We start from the raw sequence: 13473 nt of genomic DNA, 5'->3' as shown, positions 1-13473 counted from the left end.
AACAATAATATGTCGAGCTAAAAGAAACAAGTCACTGTTGTACAAAAACACAAATACCTAAATTACGAGCTACATACTTACCGTTCAATCATAAAATGAATTCAATTTGAAAACGGAAATCGAGTTATGGTTTTCTTTTTTTACAATTTTTTTTTATCAACTAGGTCGACGATAACTTATCGAAACGCAGGTAGGTATCTAAATATAATTGTACTGGGTAATAATCGTGTTATTTAAGACCACTGACTAAGTTGCGTATTTCAATTATGTATTTTAACATAATAACTATACATTACAATTCGGATAAAAGCCGAAAATTTTATAATATAAAAATTATATAATTCCATTCGATACCACGTTCCGCTTTTACAACAATGCTTCTGTTTACAAAACATTTCGTGCGACGTTGCCGCTCCGACGCGCGCAGGAGTCGATAACGACGCAAGGACTACGCCGTCCTTGTCTTCGCGTCCCTTTCTATTCAGAAAATCCCGTTTGCCTCAGCTTCGACGCATTATTTTAAGTCAAGACTCATTTTTTAAATGTACTTGAATAATTGACTGTTGATATGCTCAGCTTCGGAATTGTAATTGAAGCGCAGGAAAATTGTGTTTTAATGTTGTAACGATAAAGAACATAATCTCTTAGACAGAGGACCAGTGAAAATATGTTACTGAGGAGCTAGAGAGAGCTTTTAAAAGAAATTTTAATACCGCTCGCAGCAATTCAATAAAAGCAGATATTTAAATAAAATAATTACATTCATACATTTCACAATCTAAAAGCTGTGAAATCTACTGAAATTGCATCCGCGTACTGTGCCTCTGCTTTTAAATTTCATAAGTGACTCACTATGCTATACTCGATTTGCTTACTTAGGCTTATGAAAAAAGAGGATAAAGTTGCATCACACACATTCAATTTGTAATGAAAACACATGAAATTTTATTCAAATAAATCTAAACCTAAAATAAAGTTGACTGATTTGTTTATAATCAAACTAAAAGTTTGTTTGTTATTTCGAAGATAAAGCAAAAATTGTTTAGTTTAATATTTATAACAGCTTTTAACGGATTATGTAGTAATGTAAATATCAATGACTATATTAGAAACATGGTTTATTACACAGAAATAATAATCGGTGTGGATTAAATTACAAAAAAACATCTAGAACCACAACTTTATTATCATTATTAAATATTTCGAAAAAGGTGAAATCATTCGGTACAAGCAATGTTTGGATAAATCGATCGGATGTTATGATAACAAGTATCGATTATCGATTGTTACAGATATCGTATGTTATTTAATAAACACAACACTATCGTATTGTTCACATAACAATAGTATGTCATAGAAAGCTACGTATTACTTTTTCACTATGACAACATCTTTTCGTTGTTATAAATAATCGAATTATGGTTTTTTTTTTACTGTTGGTAGGATCTCTTGTGAGTCCGCGCGGGTGGGTACCACCACCCTGCCTATTTCTACCGTGAAGCAGTAATGCGTTTCGGTTTGAAGGGTGGGGCAGCCGTTGTAACTAGACGTGAGACCTTAGAACTTATATCTCAAGTTGGGTGGCGCATTTACGTTGTGGATGTCTATGGGCTCCAGTAACCACTTAACACCAGGTGGGTTGTGAGCTCGTCCACCCATCTAAGCAATAAAAAATAAAATAAAAACATGCAACAGTAAAACTCTTTGTCTAAACGATTGCTTTCCCTTGCATTCTTAATGGAATACTCTTGCTGAGTAAAATGCGTGATGTATACGGATGCAAATTTTAGTGATGGTTAGGTATGATCTTCGCTTAAATTTTAATAATTTAGGCGTAAATATTATTTGATTACGATATACGGTAATGAGGCTATAAAATCGATAATGCTCCTATTTAATGGATATTCTAGAGTCTATGTATGATACGCAAAGGGATATAAAGTTTCCTTCTGCACGGTAAAAAAGGGTTTAACTATAGGGTTTAACTCTCCCTTGACGATGTCCATGAGTGACTTATGATCCAAATCTGGTCTGATGGACTGTAATTCCGTCTGGCCTTCATAGCCCTGAAGAGGGTAACATGTAGAAATGTTTCAAGCAGTTATTGGAGTATGACTTCGTAACTACAACACTAGGTATATCTTTCGCCAATAATTGTAAATAGACATGCTTTAACAAAAACCGACTTCAAATAGAAAAAAAAAACGATAATCCGAAACAAATTAATATACACCAAGAACAATAATTATCATCGAAATCGGTTGGCGTAATATTGAGTTATTCATCTACATTCGTTTTTTTTTGTCAATTCTAGTGCTCTCAATACAAATTTTTAACATAACATTGGAGGGGACCACAATGCTTATTATTTATGAATAATTTTAAACAACTGTTGTTTGTATTCACTTTTGATAATGACAAACTTTGAAATACTTATATTATGTATCCCATTATACAGAAATAACCAAAATTGCGTCAAACACACAAAAACTCAATGTAGTATTTGTTGCGCACGTACTTAATGCAAATTTAAGACTTAGACTTTTTTTCATGTATACCATTATCAGAACAGGACTAAATTGAAATGGGACCACACGGGAAACGTCAGCTTTCTAATAAAAAAAAGAATCATCAAAATCGATTCACCCAGTTCAAAGCTATGAGGTAACACACATAAAAAAAACATACAATAAAATTGAGAACCTCCTCCTTTTTTTAAGTCGGAAAAATGGGTCACCAGTTTTATCTACTCTTAAAAAGGATAATTTTAGATAGCATAGATCTACGTATTGAAGTTACAATTTCCGATCATATCTATATATTAATACGTGAAGCAAAAACTTTGTATCCCTTTTTACGAAAATTGCGCGGACGGAGGAGTATGAAATTTTGCACACTTATAGAGAATATAGAGAAGAAGTGCACAATGCTAATCTTTTTTTTTTTAAATGCATAAAATATATCTTAAATCAATACAGAAAACATTACACGCTCTACATACCATGTATTTGACGCACACACGCATGCATACTATTTATTGTCAAACTTTTGTTCTTGACGTCTGTGCTCAAATTGTGAATAGATTAAATATTGTTTGTCTTTATTAATATTTTTTATATTGTAGCCTTGACGAAATTTGTGATTATAGAAGTATAAAATACAATCATAATAGTGTACAAACTTACAATTCCAATTAATTATAGTCGAATTTCGACTACTGCGGGACCTCTAGTAGTATTTAAACGTTAAAAAAAACTAAACCACAATTACTAAACATCATTATAGGCCAACGTTCGAATGTTTTCCAGTATAATGCATAAATTGGTGTCAATTTACGGTTCTGTTTCAAGGCGAATCCAATTAGTCCTGTACTTACTAACGCATGAGAATCCTTGAAACGGCTCTGTTCAAATTATACACAATTTATATTGAATAATATTTTTCATGGTTCTAAAAATAAAACCACTGTATTATATTATCATAATGCGTCAAACTCAAATGTCAGATTTGCATATTTTTGTATGTATTATCTAGTTCTTATTTTGTTTGCATATAAAAATTGACTTTCTAACCGTTCAAAGATAGAAACGTGATATCAAAAAGAAAGAAAAAACTCAGTAACTCAATGAAAGGGAGCTTTTCTTCTTATTTTAAACGAAGCGAAACTTCTAACTGGCTTAAATACTACCGTATCCTTTTGTATACATTAGGAATATTCAAGTAGTATAATTGATAATATTAAAATAGGTTAAAAATCTTCAATTTATTTATTTAAATACAGTATTAATGACATAATCTGAGCACACAATAACATAAAATGCAAAACCAAAATAATAGACTTTTTCATAAAATAACCATAGACACGGTTTAAGTCGTCGTGGCCTAAAGGATAAGACGTCCGTCCGGTGCATTCGTGTTGAGCGATGCACCGGTGTTCGAATCTCAGGCGGGTACGAATTTTTCTAATGAAATATGTACTCAACAAATGTTCACGATTGACTTCCACGGTGAAGGAATAACATCGTGTAATAAAAATCAAACCCGCAAAATTATAATTTGTGTAATTACTGGTGGTAGGACCTCTTGAGAGTCCGCGCGGGTAGGTACCACCACCCGGCTTATTTCTGTCGTGAAGCAGTAATGCGTTTCGGTTTGAAGGGTGGGGCAGCCGTTGTAACTATACCTGAGACCTTAGAACTTATGTCTCAAGGTGGGTGGCGCATTTAAATGTCTATGGGCTCCAGTAACCACTTAGCACCAGGTGGGCTGTGAGCTCGTCCACCCATCGAAGCAATAAAAAAATAAATACGTAAATTCATTTTCATTTCGAGCACAGATATCTAAAACCAAGAATAGTTGGCTCCCTTCCCTGCGATTCTTCTTCTTTTTTCAATATGGCAATTGGCTTCATGACGTGCCATTGCTGCCAGTGTTGAGTTCATAAAAAATTCGAAGCGTGCAGAGCAAAATATAAAAAAAACTAAGCATCGCTATCTAAGTTTTCATATCTAGAATCACTGTTTCCGTTTTCTGGAACAGTACTTTTAAATGAAGTTTCCACTTTTTTTTTTTAATTTCAATAAAATTCTATAATGTTCACGTAAAACACATTGCTACACGAAAGTAAACACAGATGTAAATCTTGATATAAACTCCAGTCAACGTTATGACTTTGATATATGCGTAGTCAGGAAATAATCAATCGTGTTCACAATAAGAGCAATGAAGGAAGGTTAAGGACCAATCTATGCACAATGCTCAGATAACCTTTGCGACGATTTACTCCAACCATTAAATGCCACAACACTGGCGGATATACTCAAAGACAGGGCTGTATTTTTTAAAAAAATATCTTAAGTTTTGTTTTCATGTTTACGTGATCGAAAATGATTTTTGTTTGGTGTTTTAATACTTTTTGTAGCAGAGGTAATTTGATGAGAGCTTATAATTCTGCATTGACTTTATTTCACTGTGGATTTTGTTATTCTCCAAAACAGTCGTCGTAGCCGAAAGGATAAGACGTCCGGTGGATTCGTATCTTGCGATGCAAGGGTGTACAAATCCTGCAGGCGGGTACCAGGCATTCAGAAAAACCTGAATACCTGGTACCTAACCCCTTTTTCTACGTAACGAACGTATATATTCGTATATTTTAAACGAGACAATAAAAATACAGCGGGATTTTAAATCTGCAATTCTCGGCATCGGGGATAAAGTCGAATGTCAAATTTCAAAAATGAGATTACTTCTAATGTGTTTTAATAGATGTAATCTGAATACTGAGACCTTAGAACTCGTATCTCAAGGTGGGTAGCGGCATTTACGTTGTAGACCACTGGTAACCATTTAACACCAGGTGGGCTGTGAGCTCGTCCAACATCTACAAAAAAAAACACTAAATGTTCGATGTTATTCAAATAAAACAAATACAATCTAATTTAAATTTGGCAAAAGTAAAATGTTCTTTTGTCCAAAGACTGTAAGGTTATTTAGACTAACTATTAATTAAAGTTAATATAAACATTAATGGGTCGTATAACAAATTAAACAAACATTAGTGCAAGCATTAAGAAGCTCTGATAAGGCAAATGACGTACGAGCTTTGGGACAGCACAAAGCACAAGATGTAGCGATAAAGTATTCTGTCTTTACTAGTGTAGGTACACGGGCTGGAGCACTCGTCCGTTGCCTGTGTCATTAACAATGACAGTACAATTCTGGAAGGTGACTAAATCGAGCACTTGTGAATGTATTTTCATATATTTACGTGTGGTCATGAAGACACATTTTAAATAAATTAATAACCATCTGATTCTGGCATGAAATTCCCTCCTCGGCTTATCCCGTGAGATGGGGAATGACTAAAGCGCTCCCTGGAGCTCATAGACATCACAACGTGGAAGCCACCACCCACCTTGAGATGTGAGATTAAAATGTTCAAGGTTCATTTTATGAGAGTTGTCCCTTAATATGAAACACGAAACCTCTTCGCGGCCGAAATGAGTAGGGTTGTGGTATCAGTACAGACCTAACCGGGCCTGATCCCCCAACGATCGGATATCCGTAAATTAAATTCCCCCACGGATAATTAAAAAAAGCTTTGCCACTTACCACTCATGCGGATTGCAATTTGCCCTACCACAAATTTTTCAAACGAGGTCCGTATAGAATCCTCATCGGTAGGCAGACATGCATTATCCATGTCCATGAGCATCAGTGATCACTGATCGTTAGGAGAGCCGTGGACTCATCTTCTCAATTTGGCAAAAAAATAAAATCATTCAGACATATTTTAACAGTTTTACGATATCTTTAGTTTCTTTCATAGAAGAAAAGATTAGGCAATTCTCAGAGTCACTGTTCAACGGGCGAAGATCATTTGGAAAACCTTCTTAACAATTTTAAAGATGTTTACGAAAATATTTTTTTCTTAAATTCGAATATACACTTTTCAATTATTCTCAATAATAGCTTGTTCTTAAACAAAGGTATCTCTATCACCCGCAACGCACAAGAATAGCCCGGCCAACGTGGTCCAACATGTGTCCGATGTGTAGTCGTACTCAAAGCGTGTCGCGCCACCGGCTACAACCGATTCTTGGCTCGTCGAATTGTGCAGTGAAAGTTATTTGAAAAGATTAGTGTCAACTGTCAAACACTTCAGTCAATATAAGCGAAGGTGTCACTATCAAAATTCCTAAAATTTTTTTAATATTTATTTAAAACTTACGTACCGTATTGTAGCCCCAAAAAATAGTGCCAGAAGTTTTTGTACAACGATCAAACAGATAAACACAACAACAAGAGACAAGTACAAAAAAATCGGATTTGCTACACCGAAATAGCAAACACTGATCCACAATAACCTCGAAACGAAAGCTAAACACTCTAATCTTTATTTGCAACAATCTTCAGAGTCTATACGCTTTATTATAGTTATCAAAATAGTTATAGATTAAGTATTATATTTTGATATGGCAGTAGTATGGTACGAGATAAAACAACCAACAATGAATTCTTATTACTTTGACATTAATGTCAATGACCTCTGTCACTGGGCCGAAGGTTAGCGTTGGACCGCAAACGAGTTTTAAAACATCTCTCGTCCAAATTAATTCGTACAAACATTATGATTTTCCGAACAATCCTTTCAAATTTCGTAGCCAGTCATAAAGTTAATTGTTCATTGATTACAAAAAAAAAGTAGTTCAATAGTAGACATTAAATAAATAAATAATAATAAATATTTACTAACAATCACGCCACGTTAACTGGTCCCGTGATAAGTTCGTAAAGAACTTGTGTTACAGGTACCAGATCGACGAGGTGTCACCATTGTGGACACGACCTGGACACGGCGGAGCATACGCTCGCTGTCTGCCCCGCTTGGGAGGTGCAGCGCCGTGTCCTGGTCGCAAAGATAGGACCTGACTTGTCGCTGCCTGGCGTCGTGGCGTCGATGCTTGGCAGCGATGAGTCATGGAAGGCTATGCTCGACTTCTGCGAGTGCACCATCTCGCAGAAGGAGGCGGCGAGGCGAGTGAGGGAAAGCTCTCCTCACTACGCGGAAACCCGCCGCCGCCGAGCAGGGGGTCGGGACCGGGGTCGTATCCGTGACCTGGCCCCCTAAGAGCTAGGGGTCCCACCCGTTTTGTGTGGGGAGAGACCCAGACGTGGGGTGGCGTGCTTTGCACGCTCACCCGCAATAGGAAGCCGGGTGATGGCAGACCGCGTTCCCCCGACCGCTCTGGGGGAAGGTGTAACGCGGCGCCATCAAAGCGGGCTCTCGGCCCGCTGAACGAGGGAACCGGTGGTCGTGTCGCTGGCGGCCACCGGTCCGGCGTCCGTGGGACGGTGGGATGGATGTAATGTGCTCTGCGTCAACCCTGTCCCGCCGTTTCAATAGCCCCGACTGGGCTCCGGCCCGGTCCGAGGTAGGGCGCCGGTAGTGAGCGGCAGGAGTTTTTAGTGAGGTTCAACTCCCACATACCCCACCTGCCGCGCGGGTGGGGATCCGGCGATTTTCTCCTGTGGAAAAAAAAAAAAAAAAACAGGTACCAGATAACGGAAATAAATGTAAGATTTTTTATTATACACATACACATATTTAATATACATCCATAACCCTGGAAAAGACATTTATATTTATCATACAAATTATTTATCTTCCCTTGGCGGGATTCGAACCCGCGACCCCCTTATGTAGTGACCATGTCACTTACCACTACACCAGACGGCCGTTAAATTCATTGAACATCATATGACATTGAAAATCAAATTCAAACGGGTTTATTGAAAACTGAGCATAAATTATGTGGTGTAAACTTTTCTTTTAGCAACCAAACATACCGAGCCAACCGTGCCAAATAAAATACGAGCGAATTGTAAAAGTCACGCTCTTATGAAATTTATAGTTATTTAATATCGAAACTATAATAATTGCGTGTAGGTATGTACGCCTCGTAAATGTCCGACGAGATTTTATTTATTTGCATAAATTTCATTGAGCTGAGGATTATTTATTTGAAAGATATCAAATAGAATAACGCGCATTAATAAAATGTTTATTTCTTGTCTTTTACAGGTAAACAAAAATTGTATTTTTTTTTCAATAACAATCGTTTGTAACAATATACCTATTTGTATTAACTGAACACTAATATATAATATATCTAATCTTGTGGCTTTCAATTCGTTGCCCATTTCTTTTCAGTCTATTTATAAAATTTTAAGGATTCAGGAACGTCTTAGCGAACATTATTTCAATATTTCTTAATATATTATATTTAAATATTTGTAAAGAAAAACCTTTATCATGTAAAATCTTTAGAAACCCCTTATTTAGTTTTAAAAAAAGTTTTTCTTTGAAGGAATCACTCACCTGTCTATCATTTAGTAAAAAGAGAGTTCAGTTTTGTCTATTATGTACCTATACATCATTATAAATAAAGCTTAAAATATTAATTTAAAAAAAGATTAAGGGCTTTAAATGTTGTTTTCTTGTTATACGTATCACAGAAAATGTAATTAAATCTTTTATTGTTTATTCATGCTGAATTATTCCATATTATTAAATGTATATTATTAATTCATTTAAAAAAAGTGCAATATAGATAAATTCAAGAATGTTAGGAATATAATCGTATATTTTAAACGAGACAATATAAATACAGCTGGATTTTAAATCTGCAATTCTCGGCATCGGGAATAAAGTCGAATGTCAAATTTCAAAAATAAGAATTGCTTCTAATGTTTTTTAATAGATGTAGAAATGTTATTAATGCGTATAACCATGGCCGCCGGAGAAATTAAAAAAAATCAAACATCAAAATTTAACTGTCAAATTCGATTTTGTGATCGTTCACCATCTGATTGATGCTAAGCGCAACTAAAGGCGTAACCGCGACCCAATTAGATAGTGTTATCGTAACGGCAGAGACGACGGTTTTTCATACAATTAATCACCCGACCGCCATGGGCCCCGTGGAAATGGGACGCGATAAATATAACTCGCGCACAAAACTTCGACCTGATAAATTGACAAAGCGTAAATTCTTATCAATGACGGAAGCATTAATTAGGTTTTGCTATTAAAACTTCCTATTTCTTTGCTGGTATATCGAGCGTTAGCTAACAGGTACTACCCAGGTTAAAAGAGTGGGACTATCATTATTATAATGAACTTCAGTCGAGAGGAAATCGCCTTTAATGGCTATACGTGGTGTTTATTATGCTTTTCGTTTACAATCCAAAGTACATTTCAGGCGATTTTGTTCGTCAAAAAGGAAATAGAAATTAATAGTATGACCTAGTTAGTCACTTGCTTAACCTGAGTACATTTTTAAATATATATTTCCCTCTATGTCCAGCCAATGCTGAGTGTAGATCTTTTCAGCTGCACTCAACTCTTTTCGGCCTCTTGCCTTTCCCATCCAGTCCTTACCAGGTATTTTAATAAATATCACATGTTCGTTAAATCAACATCGCTATTTTGAATTACGTAAATAAAATCCTAAAGCGAAATATTGAGTAAACATTCTAAGCATTCCGTAGATACTATACGAATATGCAACTAAAAACGTAAATTAACAATAAAAAGTTACGTGCGCCGTTAGTGTTTCATTAAAACAACATTCCTGTTTACAAACGTATGGACGGAATCGTAAATTTTGTATAACGACCGTCAAAACCGTAAATTATACCTTTGAAAACAAACAATCTTTGTTTTAAAATGTCGTTTTATAATACGCAAAGTCCACTGGGAATCTACGGGTTTTGGTTTAGTGCCAAAACGATCAAAGATCTCGACGTCCTTGGCCCGGTCGCGTACTGTAAACAATTATTTAATCTTAGATTCTGTGGCCCGGTCCCGGTACGCTCTGTGTACTTGTTATCAATCATTCTCGATGTATGACTTTACTAGTCAGTCAAAGCTGAATTATGCTGGAAATACACTCTGCCATATTTACTATGACACAAGTAGGTACAAGCAGTGATCCGATCCCAACGACGGGGCAACGCAAAGCTGACGTCACCAGAAACATGTCTTGTCGGATCCCCCGGATCAACTCACGGTGCTTTTAAGCTCTCTCAAGCACCGGTCACCGTCCTCGTCGAATACGACGAAGAATCTGATGAGTGAACTAACTTATTGACGCAGCCCACTGAATTTCTCGCCAGATCTTCTTAGGGTGGGTGGCGATTCTAATCCAGTTGTAGATTCTGCAAAGCACTGCTCTTGCTAGGACTGGTATTAGGAAATTGTCTCAGGCTAATCCCATGAGCTCACCTACCCTGCGCGAACTGCGCGAAGCCGGAATAGCCCCTTAGACTACCAGCGAATAGATAGGTTAACAAACACGCAGTATCCATCATTTTAAGTCGAAATTAGCATAGCAAAGCAAATGTGCTTTACGTAATAAGGAATTAAAATATTACATGCTAATTTCAAACAGCTATGAAGGGATCAGTACTATTTTCGAAAACGAAATTTAAAGAAACGTCTATAAATTTCTAAAAAAATCTTTAAAATTTTAAGAATCCAATATAATATAAAAACATTTTCCTCTCTTGAAAATTACACAACGTCGTGCGCTTGAAAAAAGTCAGAAACAAAAGGAAAATAAATAAATGAAAAAAAACTCAATAATTTTCCGCTAATGAATTTCAAATCTCGGACTTCCGACACTCATTTGTTTGAGGGCTCGAAACAAAATACAGCCTAAAGCCAGCGACACAAAGTTTAACAAAAGCCTGCCTCCAAGGGCCGGCGGTGCCACAAAAGGCGCTTTGTTTGTGCGTAATGTACAGCCTGCTTTGTGAACGAAATGTTTGACTTATTGTCTCAACGCTCTTATTTAGATGCACCTCAACGTTGCTTGCTAACGACGGATAGTGAATACCGCATATTTTAAATTTTATTTCAATTTTGTACGCTTTCAAGAAGTAAACAAACCTCATTTGAGTTGTGTTTATCAGTATCTGTGTTTTTTAATACGATAGGTAAATCTAAGCAGATGTATTTACAATTGAAGATGATTTTGTACAAAATATATAGGCATCTAATGAAATTCTATTTAAGCTACGGATAAAATTAATTGTATTTAAAAATGAAAACCTTTTTTTTTGTTTCATGTGATGGTAGAATTATAATGAGTCGATACCATTGTTTTTCCTGTTCCTAGCGCGTATTTGATGCATGATAGAGTTGACGTTTTTACACTTCAAGAAGTGTTGGACATTAAGGATTAATTATTTTAATTCATTTGCGTAACAAAAATAATTTTAATAAAAAAGTCTAGTATGTTACAACTTGAAAGTGAATTATCAAGTGAAGTCAATTATCTTTATTTTTTCATTAAAAACCAAAATATTTAAGACCGTATTGCATTTGAAATAACATTATAATAGAATTACGCAAAAATGTTACACTTCATTGCACTTCGGTTTACTTCTTTATTTTGAATATGTTTTTAATAATGCCCGTATCGTATTTCCAAAAATATTAAAACTCATGCGAGCAGAAATAAATCGTCTATTATTAAATAATACAACAGCTGCAAGCAATTTTGGCTGCCTACGAGTTTGCTTGTTAGAATGAATGAGAAATTTTACGGTAAAAAATGATTAAAATTTGAAATTAGTTACGTTTTTTGTTGAAATCTATGTTCCGAAATTATTTGTAGGTACCTCATAGCTGAATAAGCACAGTGATGTGATACTAAATAAAATACTTATATAGTTTTTGAATGGAGACCGCGAATTGGCGAACGTAGTGTAGGAAGCTCTCTGGTTCTTTAGAACGACAATCTATGCCGGGTCCCTGGCAAGGCCCTAAAACTATGATACTTTAAGACAAATATTTTTTTTTGTATGGAAACTATCGACATCTTGTGGCGGATGCCCGTGTACTTATATATTGTTAAAGTTAAGACATTTCATTATTGTGTAACTAAACACAGAAAATAAAAAAATCATACAAGTCTTTATTTGTTATACACAAATTGATTAGATTTTATCAATTAGTGGTTTCTGAAAATTTACAAAATCCTTCATTAAAAATAAAATATAGGATAGGTAATAATATGTTACTGCCATCTACTACAGGAGCAATGAGAAACTAATCGAAGCGAAGCCATCTAGTGGCCGACGCCCGTAAACTTTTTGTTGATTGCTTGAGTTGCATATCTATAACTAGTTTATATGTATTATCTATGGTGCCTGGCAAGAGCTGGACGCGAGAAGCCCAGGATCGTGTTCAGTGGCATGCAATTGGAGAGGCCCATGTCCAGCAATAGACTGCTATAGTTTACTGATGATGATGATATTCATCAATAAACGCTTTCTTGGCTCAACAGTACAGAGGGTACATATTGGAAGAGGCAGTATGTTTGCCATTGATCCCGTCGAATAAAATTGTTAAAAAAATATATCTTAATATCAAGACATCAAGACAAAAAACCGAAAAAAGACAAAAACATGTAATACCTGTTTTCAGTTTTCCTAAAAGTAGTATATAGTTAGTCTAAAGTGTGTTCACGGGTGATCAGGGTTAACAACCGGTTAACAATAACAAGATGCTGACATGTCTACCAACAAATATGTAGTGTTAAAATTATTTTCTCGATCTAATCGGCTTGGATTAACAACATCTATTTTATTTACGTTCCCGTCATATATGCAGTCTGGCCAAAACACTATTAATGAAATAAATAAACAATATTATTATTAAATCTAAAATTGGAACTTGTCACTCACGAGAGTGAATGAATATTCGTTATATTTCGCATTTGTGTTAAATTTTCTTGTGATATTAAAACGGAGTCGAATGATAAAGTCAAACGTATCATTATTGTATTCAGATCAATGGAAGCCATCTTGAATTAGTTTCATATTTTTAAAACGCCGTTATACATATAATGTACAAACTAACGCAAAGTCCAGTAACAAAAGTTTGAAGTAACAGAAAAATAA

The 13473-nt window shown here is 35.5% G+C and overlaps 1 protein-coding gene across 5 annotated transcripts in view; it reads left to right on the top strand.

Moving 5' to 3' along the window:
* Positions 1 to 13473, top strand: part of LOC101743969 (methylcytosine dioxygenase TET) — a 158666-nt gene that overhangs the window by 116623 nt on the left and 28570 nt on the right. The gene's annotated exons all lie outside the window — the stretch shown is intronic.

This window comes from Bombyx mori, chromosome 22 (genome assembly GCF_030269925.1).
Source record: "Bombyx mori chromosome 22, ASM3026992v2".
Classification (NCBI taxonomy): Eukaryota; Metazoa; Arthropoda; class Insecta; order Lepidoptera; family Bombycidae; genus Bombyx; species Bombyx mori.
This window is presented reverse-complemented; position numbering and strand designations above follow the sequence as displayed.